Below are 14,313 nucleotides of genomic sequence, written 5' to 3' on the forward strand. Positions count from 1 at the left end.
GAAATTGTTAAATGCAGTGAATGTGCAGTGATAGTGCGCAATGTTATCTTTAGCAGTATGATTGACTGAATATTCCTTACCCCGCATCTCCTGGTACAGATGTGTAACATCCTTGGTATCCATCAAAGGATTACCTGAAGCAAAATAAAATACAGTTAATTGCCTGTTCCACTTTAAAGAGATAGCCTTTAAAATGCTTAGCCTACATGAATTCAAAATGTAGCTAGAATCCGCCGTTGAAACAATAACAAAGTGTATACCCCGCCTCTGTTTTGGTAAAAGGCTGAAGGATGGACCTGGAAAAATGTAACCACTCTCAAAAATTCATAGACAGAGCTATGGATGCAAGGTCTGACCATCCATGATATTAAAATGATCGTTTTAACCATGTTTTGAGGCTATACAGTGTTTGTTTACATTTACACTGTTTACAAACATTGGAGTTTCCCTGTAGCTCAGTTGGTAGAGCATGGCGCTTGCAACGCCAGGGTTGTGGGTTCGTTTCCCACGGGGGGGCAGTATGAAAATGTATGCACTCACTAACTGTAAGTCGCTCTGGATAAGAGCGTCTGCTAAATGACTAAAATGTAAAATGAGTAAAACAAGCTTATATTTTGGGTTCTGATGGGGTACAACAGTTGAACTAAGCTCATGAGGCATTTATATTCTTCAAGAATCAATGGGTAGGCCTATATATCATTAATTTATAAGTCCCAAAATGGATGTAGCAACTAAGGATTCTAGCTTTGAATGTTATTAGGGTCTACTAAAAAAGGGTTAAACTACTTCAAATAATTCGTGTGTTTGTAAACATAGACTACTTTTAGGTGTTTCGCAAACACTGTTTATGACTGCATCTACATCAGTCCACACCACTCACGTTCTCTGAATTCCAGCAGCTCAACGCAATAGTCAGCAATAAATTCCGGTATCTGCCTTGGTCCCTCAATAAATATGGCTCTGCAAAGACATTCTAGCCAACTCTTCAGCCCGTATGGGATGATGATCGTCAACGGGGGCTTGAAGTGAGGCGTGCTCCTGGAAGCCATCTGGAAAAATGTCGTTGATGGTTTAGCTGCAGTGGTTGTTTACCTGATAATCAGACAGGCTATCCTGCTCAGCCTACTGTACGCTGGCTGTACAATCAAATGGCTGCAGCCAATTGATTTGGTTATGCCTATTATCTAGCCTACACAGGTAGCTAGATATCAAGTCAGATTATTCGAAATTGATTCAGATAATTTAGATTAGTAAAAACATACCATTGCAGACAGGTGTAACTCCTCTTGAGCCACATCGAGGACTGATTGATTCAAATCCATGATCTAAAACTCCGCGGCTGCGTGACGTCACAATGGTAGTAACCTCATAAGAATGTATTGGCCAAATTGAAAAGGAATGCAAAATTTGCGTATTTTGTGCAGCCTAGATTTCAACAACATTATAATCAATTTCTGCAAAATGAAATATTCAAAATGCCACGACATATCAGCAGCAGCAAAACAAACAAAAAATGCCTACGTTTACGCATAATAAAGCACAGTCGTTCTCACTGGCACTATTTTAGCATAAAACACTCAACAATCTTTTATTTTCCGTTCTACAATAATGAGACTTAAAAACGAATCTGCAAACTACTTTATTGATTATAAAAATCGATGATAAAGTTGCAGGGCTTTGTGTTCAGTTCATGTCTGGGCATTCTGTAAAGAGAAAAATAACAGCAATTTAGCCACCTGAGAAATGTTTATTCTATACTAACTGATTAATAATATTCTCTGTGTCCAAGACGAAAACGTTCTACTAGTTTAATTATACTACCAATTAACAAAAGCTTCAAGGCAAAATGTAATCAAACTGAAGACTTATCCTCTAATGAATATGCACCAAATATACTGTAGTCATGTTTTCTTAATTAATCAGATTAAATTAAATCAAATAATTTGCAGCTATCCATTCACAGAAGAACTGGTTCCATACCTGTTCCTTATTCGGATGGGAAAGGGCTATTCTGGTTCTGCGTGGTTAGTGGAACAACCCTCCTAGTTGGGGCGCTGCATGGTCGCTGTGCCGGGGCATCCCTTCTCTGCAGTCCAATGGGGCACGGCACAGGGGCATACAGGGACCTTAGTGCACCGGCAGGGACTGGTCCATGGTTGGCATCACCCCCACACTGTCCTCGATATCCTCCATGACAGGAGGCCTGGGCCGCGGGCTCTGGCCCACAGCTAGAGCTGTCACTCACGTTGCAGGAAGTGCAGCTGAGCCGTCTGGATGTGGGTAGGCACTCGCTCCTGCAGCCAGGCACACCTGTGGCAATCCTGGGTCTGTAGTAAAGGGAGCCAAAGTGATTGGTGAGGACAGGCACAGGGATGTACCGTGAGAAAGGGCTCTGTTCTCCATAGGGGCAGGAGGGCCCCATGGTTGGAGTCACTTGAATGCAGCTGGCAGAAGGGCTGAGGTGCTGGTGAGTGCACTGGGGCAATGGCAGTGGAGCGGCATGGTGACACTGGGGCAGCACTGGCTGACTGGGGGGACGATATACCACTCTGCCATATAGCTGGCATCTGCAGGACGGCTGGACATATTGGCCAGACATGAGGTCCAAATAATGATGAAGGCCTGGGAGGTAGGGTGGTGGTGGAGGGTATGGCGGGTAATTCTGAGGAAATCTGGGGTAGCAGGGTATCTCTGTGGGCATGGGGGCACAAGCACACCCCCCCTCCTGGCTGGTGGGTGTGTAATGCTGGGGAGCACAGGCATGTCCAGAAATACTGGCCTCGCTGCTGCTGGCCAATATCTCTGCTGAGCCAGGTTTGACTTGTGGAGCAACTGTGGGGAAAACAGTGGGAGGGAGAGGAACACATTAGATTACTAGTGCAAAGCAGATTTTATTTTACCATACATAGTTGGGCCTCAGAATCTGAGAGGACACATACCTTCACCAGTCTTGTTCTCAGTGGATTCCAGACCTGCTACTGCCTGGGAGGATGCCTGTACCACGTGTTGGGTGTTGTTGGCATTATTGTTGGTTGGTTGAACAGGGCTTGTTGATGTTGTGGGGTCAATGTTGCCAACCAGTGCCCCTAGCTCCATAGCTGCAGCCCCCAGGGTTTGGTTCACCTGCTGCTCCATGGCTGATGGAGCTGTAATATTGTTCACTTGTTCTCCACATGGGCTAGTGGTGGTTGAGTACTGTCTGTTGATCCGTCTCTCCCTACTGCCTAGTATTTGTAGGTCCTGAGAGGTGATCTCCAGGGCATTAAAAGTCACATCCTCCTTGGAGGTCACTTTGTATCCATACTTCAGCAGTTCCTCTTCATAGGCATTGCCACAGAGTCTCTCGGCTTCAGGGGGAAGATACATTTTTTGTGAGGGATGTGAGTGCAAAAGTATGTGTTTTGTATGCATCAACGACTATAGAAATACAGGGTGCATCATCACTGGACTTACCTCTATGTTTATGAAATTCTTTCACTAGCATGTTTGGTGAATAGGCTGGTATTTCTGCATGACAAAATAAAATGAAATCTTAATCAGATGTATTTCTGCAGAACTCTTAACACATGATAAAATGCACTGTACACTACAGAATCAATATTTTTGTCTCTGTGGGACCATGGTGAGCTAATATACCATCTCTGTATTTCCGCAGTTCCATACAGTAGTACATGGCAAATAGCCCAAAGTCAGTTGGCCTCTTCCTTAGGTATGCTCGACTGAAGCCTGCCAGAATGGCCATCAGGCCGTTTGGGATGAGGGGTTTCACGTGTTTAGACATGACCGTGTGTGGCGGACTGTAACAAGAAGAAACGCAAAGTAAATGCAACATCGCATTCATGTTATAATAATTACCCAGCAGCAACGGATTCGCCTAGGTACCAGTTTGTTTAGCTAACTTTCCACTCCTTGTACTCCGGGTCATATCATGACAAAGTTTAGCATATGACACGGATTGGCAAGGAGTGGATGATAGCTAGCTAAACAGACTGGTACTGTGGTACCCAGACTAACAATGGATCGCCCATGAGGCAGATTCATTCAACTGATCATGGCTCTGTAGCAAAATATAATAATCGAGATATATGAAAACTTACCTTGAATTTGCTAATTGTAAATTTGGCTGTCGATCTATGAGAGTAGGAGTAGTTTACAGGTTACTGGTCATAGCGGCTCATTTTGAGTTGTCTGAGTTGTTGACTTTCGTTGCTATCGCGGACCTACCAACGTTCTGAAGTCATAATGGTTGGAATGGAATGGCCTTTCGCTACATTAGAATTCATATGAGACAAGAAGCTCTCAAGTTCTCAAAAGTTAAAACTTATGAATGGATTTTTTTTGTTTGTAAAAAATGATAAAACATCATAAATCCATTAAATCATTAATCAAATAACCAGGTAATCAATTACCCTTATAAAATCAGTTATGAACCGTTGAGCCATTTTGTTTCAGTCGCGGGTGAAGCCAAACAAAAAGCACTGGCAGAAATTAGCACCAGACAGCCCCCCCAAAAATTATTCCAAGACTTCACACTACTAGCTAAATAGGCGCTGTCCCTGGTGCTGATTTTGCCTCAAGTAATATTACACCACCGCTTTTTCCCAAGGTTGTCAATGATTAATACTTAGATTTTTGACAAATGATCTAAACCTAGATTGGTAATTTAGGTTTATAACAAAATTATTTTGTATTTTACAGTCAAACTTGCAAATGTGTAGCAGAAAAAAGCCTTCTTGGGAAAAGTGTTATTTTCACAACTGAATAGAGGGGAAAACAAATCTGGAAATGTTTAATTTATGCAAATTTAAGTTGCCATGTTACTGTTTACAAATAAATACACCCAATTCATTGAAAAACAAACAAAAAAGTTCAGACTTCAGATGAATTGCATTTATTACAAGAGTTCAATGCAGACGGAAAAACTTAAATTTGATCCATCACTTCTCTTGCTCAACTTCATCATCCCCCACAGTCTGTCCTGTTTTGGAGGAAAATGTATACATAAAGTTAACATAATGACAAAATAACATACTACAATACTGTAATCAATGCACTCAACAAAATAGTATTCACGTAGATCTTCTTTTGCACGAGGACAGCATAGCATTACATTTTGCTACCTTTTATGCTGATTTTGAAAGACCATTCCATGTGGGCAGGTGAAGTTGTCGGGCGTGTGTCTGTCCTCTCCGCGACCTCATCTGCACCAGGTCTACATGGGTTGATAGACTGTATGAACGCAGGGGAATAGACCACGTCTCCATCGTCGCTTGTGACCTGCAGGAACTGCGGTCGACAGCCCCACTCTGCTCCGCAGAAACTGTCAATTGGCACAGAGAAGGACAGGAAGCCAGTACAGCGTCCCCTGTTGACCACACAACTCTCTTGATCTGCTGGCTTTCTCTCTTGGGAAGAGGCTATGTCCGAGGTTGCGGATGAACGTTCCACAAGGAGATAGTTGGGGATTTTGATTTGCTGAGTGTCGGGAGTGTCTAACTTATGGACAGTCTGCACAGTCTGGCCTGAATGTCCCTGTGTCGGTCCACTCGTGAGTTGACCTGAGTCTAGACCTGAATTGTGGGAGGTCCTCTTTGACAACAAGACATGCTCTGGATCAACACTTTCAATGTATGCACGGCCATTGAATGATGGTTGGGACAACACACTCAAAGACAAGTTGCCTGTCTCCTGAGCGAGATGATAAAGGGTCCAGACTTTGTTGATAGAGCTTTCCCGAGCAGGGTCCATATCTGGAGTTATGCGTCCTTCTCCAACGGGGACACCCTGGAAGTTCTGCTGCTCCTCCATTGCTGAAATAGGAAGACGGTATACAACACATGAATCATGGTGCTTCCAAAACAAACCCCACCACAGCAAGGTTGTGTTATGCTAAGAGTGTATGATAGAACAATCAAGAGAACATATTTTACATACTAGGTGCATTCGTAAATTCCCTCTGGCTATCTACTCCGATATCAGGGCACTTTCGTCTGAGTGTGCCAGAGCGCACGGGTGGGGGACTGCAGATGGCTATATTGGTCCGCTAATACAGGACTATTTGTGAGGGAAAAAAAGATATACTTTTTTTTATATATATATTTTTGGGGCCTCTAGAGTGGTGCTTAGGCACCACTACAGCCTTCGGTCCGATCCCAGGCTGTGTCACAGCCGGCCATGACCAGGAGCCCCATGGTGCAGCGCACAATTGGCCCAGCATCTTCCAGGTTAGGGGAGGGTTTGGCGGGGGGATTTCCTTGGCTCATCGTGCTCTAGTGACTCCTTGTGGCGGACAGGGTGCCTGCAAGCTGACTTCGTTTGTCAGTTGGAAGTGTTTCCTCCAACATATTGGTGCGGCTGGCTTCTGGGTTAAACGAGCAGTGTGTTAAGATGCAGCACGGCTTGGCAGGTCATGTTTCGGAGGATGCATGACTCTCAACCTTCGCCTCTTCCAAGTCCATTGGGGAGTTGCGGCGATGAGATCGTAACTACCAATTGGATATCACGAAATTGTGGAGATAAAGGGGGTAAAAAAAAAATTAATAATAATAGTATTAATATAGAGTACCAGTCAAAAGTTTGGACACACTTACTCATTCCAGGGTTTTTCTTTATTTGTACTATTTTCTACATTGTAGAATAATAGTGAAGACATCAAAACTATGAAATAACACATATGGATTCATGTAGTAACCAAATAAGTGTTAAACAAATCAAAATATATTTTATATTTGAGATTCTTCAAAGTAGCCACCCTTTGCCTTGATGACAGCTTTGCACACTCTTGGCATTCTCTCAACCAGCTTCATGAGGTAGTCATCTGGAATGCATTTCAATTAACAGGTGTGCCTTGTTAAAAGTTAATTTGTGGAATTTCTGAACGGATGATCTCCACATATGATCTCCACATATGTGGTTCCCACCGTGAAGCATGGAGGAGGAGGTGTGATAGTGTGGGGGTGCTTTGCTGGTGACACTGTTGGTGATTTATTTAGAATTCAAGACACACTTAACGTAGACCTAATAATCAATAGTGGAGCTTTGCATGCCCAGGGACCACAGAGCGCAGGCTGGATCTGCCATTTCAGAACTGGTAACCTTTTTTTCTTGCACTTTGACAGGTACATATTTAGCCTATAGCCCTAATACAGTATTTACACTGAACATAAATATAAATGCAACATGCAACAATTTCAAAGACTTTACTGAGTTACAGTTCATATAAGGAAATCAGTCAATTGAAATAAATGCTTTGGTTGTACAAACCCACAGTTCCATCAGCTGTCCGGGTGGCTGGTGTCAGATGATGCTGTAGGTGAAGAAGCCGAATGTGGAGGTCCTGGGCTGGCGTGGTTACACACGGTCTGCGGTTGTGAGGCCAGTTGGACGTACTGCCAAATTCTCTAAAACGACGTTGGAGGCAGCTTATGGTAGAGAAATTAACATTCAATTCTCTGGCAACATCTCTGGTGGCCATTCGTGCAGTCAGCATGCCAATTGCACGCTCCCTCAAATGTAAACAGATTTGTGCACAAAATTGGAGATAAATAAGCTTTTTGTGCAATGGATTTTTTTTTTAGATATTTTATTTCAGCTCATGAAACATGGGACCAACACTTTACATGTTGCGTTTATATTTTTGTTCAGTGTATTTCAATTGACCGATTTCCATATATGAACTGTAACTCAGTAAAATCTTTGAAATTGTTGCATGTTGCGTTTATATTTTTGTTCAGTGTAGTTATTGTTATATTTATTGTCTTAACTCTGACACAACACAACTAACGTTATTATCACAACAGAACTAACTAACGTTAGCGAACTTGAATTAAATAAATATAAAATTACACTAATACTCTTACACTTATACTTGTTTACTTGACTTTTATACTCGATAAATTGACGCCTTCAAATAATTTACTCTCGCAAGCTTGTGACCAGCGTGCTGCAGTAGGGAAATAAAGCGGAAGTCGAATCCATCACTTCCGTTGTTTGGCTGTGCCCATAGCAACGTTAGAAAATGAGGTGGATAGAAAATATATGTTTCAAAGGTGTCAATATTAAAATAGCAATGATACCAGGAAATGTCATATAGTAAGTTTTTAGGGCAAGTAATCTGTTGTCTTATCAGATATATAATAACCTGTTAGGTTCAACATTCGTTTGATGTTGGGCTGTGGGGCTGTCTGGGACCGTTGCTTCATCATCTTAGTGGCGTAGGACACTTCTCTCACTCTGGTAGCAGATTTAGACCCATCTGAAAAAGACAACATGCAGAAGCCATTAATGTATCACCTCAACATAGTTTACCATCCCCTCACCAAACAAAAAGTACTGTCCCTTGCAATGTGAACTGCGGGCCTTACCCAATCTGTTCTTTAGTGGGTCTGACTTGGCAAGTCTCTTGATCAGGTGGTTCCTCTCAGCGACAGCCATCTTGATCAGATTGGCAGGTTTGGTTCGGTTCTGCTGACGGCCCTCTGCAGTATGAATTGGCAAGAGGAACTGAGGTGTGGGGACTCTTGGGAAAGACTCCTCTGGTGTCTTGGTGGTTAGTTCCTCCTGGACAGACTCCTCCTCTGGTGTCTTGGTGGTTAGTTCCGCCTGGACAGACTCCTCCTCTGGTGTCTGGGTGGCTGATTCTTCCTGGACTATCTGTAGTGTCTCTGGCCCAGGACAGGGTGGAGCATTGGTAGTGTCTTCAGGCTGGGGTTTGGAAGTTACCTCTACAGTTGACGTTTCAACATTCTCTTCTGTTTCAACACTCTCTTTAGGATTTTCAAATGTTACTGCCTCTTCATGGGGTGGACAAGCCAATCCTGATATTGGTGCGTTCTCTACATGTTGAGAACTGACCAATTCTGTTATTGGTGCTTTCTCTACATGTTGAGGACCGACCAATTCTGTTATTGGTGCATTCACTACATGTTGAGGACTGACCAGTTCTGTTATTGGTGCATTTTCTACATGTTGAGGACTGACCAATTCGGTTAATTTGCTTGTCTCTATGTTGTCTGGATTGACCCATTCTGCTACTTCAGTAACATCCTCAGCAGGTGAAGGCCCCAATCCCAGTTCTTCTGCTGGATTCTGATGTTCCATGGCAGCAACGCCTTGTAGTGAGAAAGCATAACACATTTTAGGATTCTGTTGTTCCATGGCAGCACCTCCTTGTAGTGAGAAAACATAACATGTTTTAGGTATTATACACAGAAAAACTAGTGTCATGTATATGTACCCAACAATATCAGATTCTAATACAGAGAATAGAATAGATAACGAGCAGAGTAATTCTTCCATATCCAAAATTACCAGGCAGAGGAGAGGCTGAAACTTCAGTTTGTGTAGTTCTGTGGGCTGCTGGTCTCGTCTCAGTTTGTGTAGTTCTATGCAATGCTGAAACTTCAGTTTGTGTAGTTCTATGCAATGCTGAAACTTCAGTTTGTGTAGTTCTCTGTGACACTGGTCTCTCCTCAGTTTGTGTGGTTCCATGGGCCACGTTGTGATAGGAAATGCATGCTAATAACAATAGTATCAATTGTACGGCTTAAGCCATGGTTCATTCCTATATCTATAAACACACTATAATATGAACATAGACCCCCATCACCCCCATCAAATCCATCAATGTATGAGTTGATTAAAGTACAATATCTCACCAAACTTGAAATCTTCTGAATGCAGAGTTGAGGTCGTCAGTGATCTTTCAGATGTCTCCAGATTAGTCACCTGATCAATCATCACAGAAGATGCTTGTGGAGATACTCTGGGAGATGTGTGTCTTTCTGATGTCTCTGCTGTTTTCCCCACTGCTGATTCCGAAGGAGCTCTTTCTGACAAACTACTTCTTGAAGATCTTCTTGAAACTGCTGGTGAAATTCTACCAACAGAAGCAGATGGAGACACCAGTAGCTCCTCCATTGATGGTGCAGAGGGAATCCTAGGCAGACTGGATTGTGGAGAAATGTCTGTACCATACAGAGATTCACCAACATGAGCTGTGGATGCAGATACAAAATTAGGCACATACTGTATACATTTCACCTTAGAAGCTTTGCCAAGTTTTACCTAAAACATTTCTTATTAGTAGCTTATTAGTCGCTCATTCGTCAGAGTATGGATAACAGTTGTACCTGATACAAGAGAGGTTTGTGGAGAAACTCCTGGAGAAGCTCTTGGTGATACTCTGGGAGATGTGTGTCTCTCTGGTGTCTCTGCTGTTCTCCCCACACCCTCCTCTCTACTGGGTATCCTGACTGAGGACACTCTCTGTGCTGCATCAACTAGTTCTGTTTCAGATGGAGCTTTTGCAGTAATATCACTTCCCGAGTATTCAGGGGAAACAACTGAAGTTTGCTTTATAGGTGATGTTGACTGAGGCAGCTCTTTATAGGAAGGGACCTTGTGAGGTATAATCACGTCAGATATCTTGTCCACAGCCAGATCCTCAAAGCTGCTTGTTGAATTTCTCATCTGACCAGATGATTCTACCTCTGAGGCTGCTGAGAAAAAGACCTGAACAGATTGAGTGCCAGACATGTTCTCCTGCGAGGGAACTTTGTCACTGCTTGAGGATATATCCTCATCCGTCATAGTCTCCACAGCAGCAACATAGGGGAGTTCCCCCATGGACGGTGGGTGAGGCAGGTCCTCAAACAAGGGAACCTTATGAAACATGACCACACTAGACACTCCCTCTGGTTCCTCCCATTCCTCATCACTAGGGACAGGACTAGGAGCAGGGGTCAGGTCACATGTCGTAGGGGATCCGTTGGATGAAGGCAAGGCTTCGCTGTGGAAGATGAGCGTCTCAGGGAGACACTCGGAGTGAACAATAATCACATGCTCGGACGGAGTCCTGGAAGTGTGGATGAGCACAGTGTTCTCGACGTCGACCACGCCACTGACTGACGGATCTCTCTGGTACACTGCAGACTGGACCACTGAACTGCTGACCGTGTCATCCTCCATGGCCGGGTGGCCAGGCTCCTCACAGTGTACATGGATTGATGATGTATCAGATGCAGACAGACATGGTGCTGCGTCGTCTCGTTCCTCAGATATTTTGTGAGAGCATTCACTCAAAACAGATTCCGCCAGACCAGTGAAGGAGATGGTTCCCTGGTAGTCATCAGAGTGACCTCCTACCAAACACAACACAACCCCAGACTCACCAGAGAGTTGGAGTTAGAAAACCCATCTCATTACATTCTCAATCTATTGCATCTTTTCAGTGGAAATATATTATGGAAAGGGTATACATTTTGATATTTTGGACTTGTGGAAGAAGGAAGGACTCTTACCCCTTAAATCTCTGAAGATGTATGAGAGCTCTTGAATATCAATATTTGGATGTTCTGCACAATAAACCATAACTAATGACATTCAACTGCACAGATATATGTTTATGTAGCTTAGAGTTCATATGAATATACTAAACATTGTTTGGGGAATTTGTTAATAAAGTGTGAATTTATTTTCCTATGAGCACTGCACCTTTCTTCAATTGGAGAAGCTGGCCGCAGTAAGATGCTATGAACGCCAGGACATTTGACGGCTCCTCCAGTAGAACCGCGCGACTGACGGCAACTAGCCAGCTCTTCAACCCCCAAGGTAGGATAAGCGTCGACGGGTGGTTCATTTTCGCAACCAGAGACACTTGTGTGAAAGTCAAGCCAATCGTGATGCACCTGCTATTGCTTATCTCTATTATGGTGAGATGAAGAAAATATTTCAGGTTTGATTCCATTCCATTACGCACACAGCCTAGATGCATTTAGGCTAGCGTAGGTCATAATATAGGCTTATAAATTACTCGTTTTACACTTACCTCATCACTGTGTTTACAGGACGGTTCTCAAAACATGGCAGACATGCCGTATTTAGTTGTTGGTTATATACATTCCGTTTGCGCATAAAACCATGTGCGTAAAAGTTGGCATTGACGTCGGTGTCACAATTGGGGGGGGGGGGGGGGGGGGGGGGGGGTTACATACAGTGCTTAGGCTACGTCATAATAATGCTTCATTTTACATACAGTAGGAAAAAATCGATATCTGATGGATGTGATAGGTTATAGGTTTCCATTGGCTTTATCAGCATTGTGATTGATATTCAATTAGATTCAAACACACATAACACACCCTGTTGTTTTGGAAAGATTTTCACCCTCTATCTATATCTATAAAACCCTCTGGATGTATTTACTTGTTCATCCAAATACTTTCTCTGACCCCTTATCGAATAGGCCTATACATTCTTCATATAATAGTTTGTTATTTCTTTGAAGATTTACAGTGTCAGTTAGTTGATACCTAAGTTATAATATACAGCAAGAAAAGCAACCGCTGTATCTTTGCAAGGAGTAGTTTTATTTGCAACTGAAGATCCACCAAAGGGTCAAGTAAAGTTGAGCTGTCTGCCTGTGAAAAGATCGAGAGTCATTACTGAATGCAGAGCCTCGTTTATCCAAAACATCAATCCATCTCATTAAAAGAGTGAATTACTGTATGATATCTAATTTACAAAGCAGTAAACAGACAATATACTGGTAGTTCATTAGAGTCAAAAGGGGGAGGGGCATTTTCCCCAGGGTAGCACTGCAGTGAAGGAGGAGGCTACTAACAGGAAAGCTTTGCTTTCTGGAAGTATTCATAGTGGTGCCCCAATAGAGGGGTATATCGTTTAAAAAAAATAAGTAGTTGAGGTAGTGTACCTCTGCAACATAGGCCTATCAGTGGTAGGGATGGTTGGGGTTCACAGTTGGCCGGGCGTACTCCACAGGAGCCCTCACCATCACAAACCATCACAAACACGGTGGCCCCATAACTGCAGGCACGTGGATCTGGGGTCTGGCCACCACAGGTACACTGTAATGGGCTCCACTGAAATACTGATTCATCGGGGCATGGACTACAAGGTGTCAAACGTTTCACAGGGATGCTGGCCCATGTTGACTCCAATGCTTCCCACAGTTGTGTCAAGTTGGCTGGATGTCCTTTGGATGGTGGACCATTCTTGATACACACAGGAAACTGTTGAGCGTGAAAAACCCAGCAACGTTGCAGTTCTTGACATAAACTGGTGCGCCTGGCACCTACTACCATACCCTGTTCAAAGACACTTAAATAGTTTGTCCTACCCATTCATCCTCTGAATGGTACACATACACAATCCATGTCTCAATTGTCTCAAGGCTTACAAATCCTTCTTTAACCTTTCTCCTCCCTTCATCTACAATCATTAAAGTGGATTTAACAAGTGACATCAATAAGTGATCATAGCTTTCACCTGGATTCACCTGGTCAGACTATGTCATGGAAAGAGCAGGTGTTCTTAATTTTTTGTATACTCAGTTTATATAGTTAGTGTCTCTAATAAAGGGACAACAGAATAGATTATGTCAATGCTGGTAACACTGTATGGACCCTAGCTGGCAATACTTGTAAAACATCCAGTCTGCTAATATAGAATGAATATACAATATGTTTTTCACCAAGTTGACTGTTTCCCTTTTGAATACCTTGCTGCATCTGTGGTGTACCTCCTCCTTGCTGTACCATTCCCACAGGGACAGGGTTGACCACTGTGACCTTGACCCCAGGTGGAAGGCTGAAGGGTAACATCCCTACCACGTCTAGTCTGTGGCCTGCAAAGGGGGGGCTGGAGTATTGGGCTGGCTGGCTGACCTTCTGCAACACCACAATCCCTGCACTGGAGTTGTCCAGCTTTATCTTGATGGTACAGCGGCTGGTGCACCCTGACAAACTCTCAGGGATTGGAGGTAGGGACTCTGTCATTGGGGGAGGACTGGAGGCCTTGATGAGGGCCCCTGGAGTAGCAGGAGGAGGAGGAGCAGCAGCTGGATGTGAAACTACTTGTTGTGACCCACACCCAGGGATGGCATTAAAACGGACAGGGACAGAAGAAGGGATATCTCCTGGTTCTAACTGACCCGCCAGGCGAACCAGGGCACTCTGCCTGTTGCTGGGCAGAATTGTGAGCTCAGGATTCTCTGAACCTTGGCTGATCAGAATGCTCTTCATTTTCTCTGATATTATGTTTGGGGGAGATTTGACCATCACCTTTGGTTCTGAACCAGCTGTTGTCCCAGTTGGATTGGGTGGACTGTACGTTGGCTCAGTGGGGGTTGCAGGTCTGACTGTAGAGTTTAAATCCCCCTTCATTGGACTGGCAGTGGGCACTGATGTTGACAGTGTTGTTTGTTGTTGGTGGTGGTGGTAACTGGCAGTGGGCACTGGCATGGAGAGTTTTGCTTGTTGTTGGTGGTGGCAACCGACAGGCATGGGCCATATG

Source organism: Coregonus lavaretus (assembly GCF_964263955.1).
Source record: "Coregonus lavaretus genome assembly, chromosome: 23".
Classification (NCBI taxonomy): Eukaryota; Metazoa; Chordata; class Actinopteri; order Salmoniformes; family Salmonidae; genus Coregonus; species Coregonus lavaretus.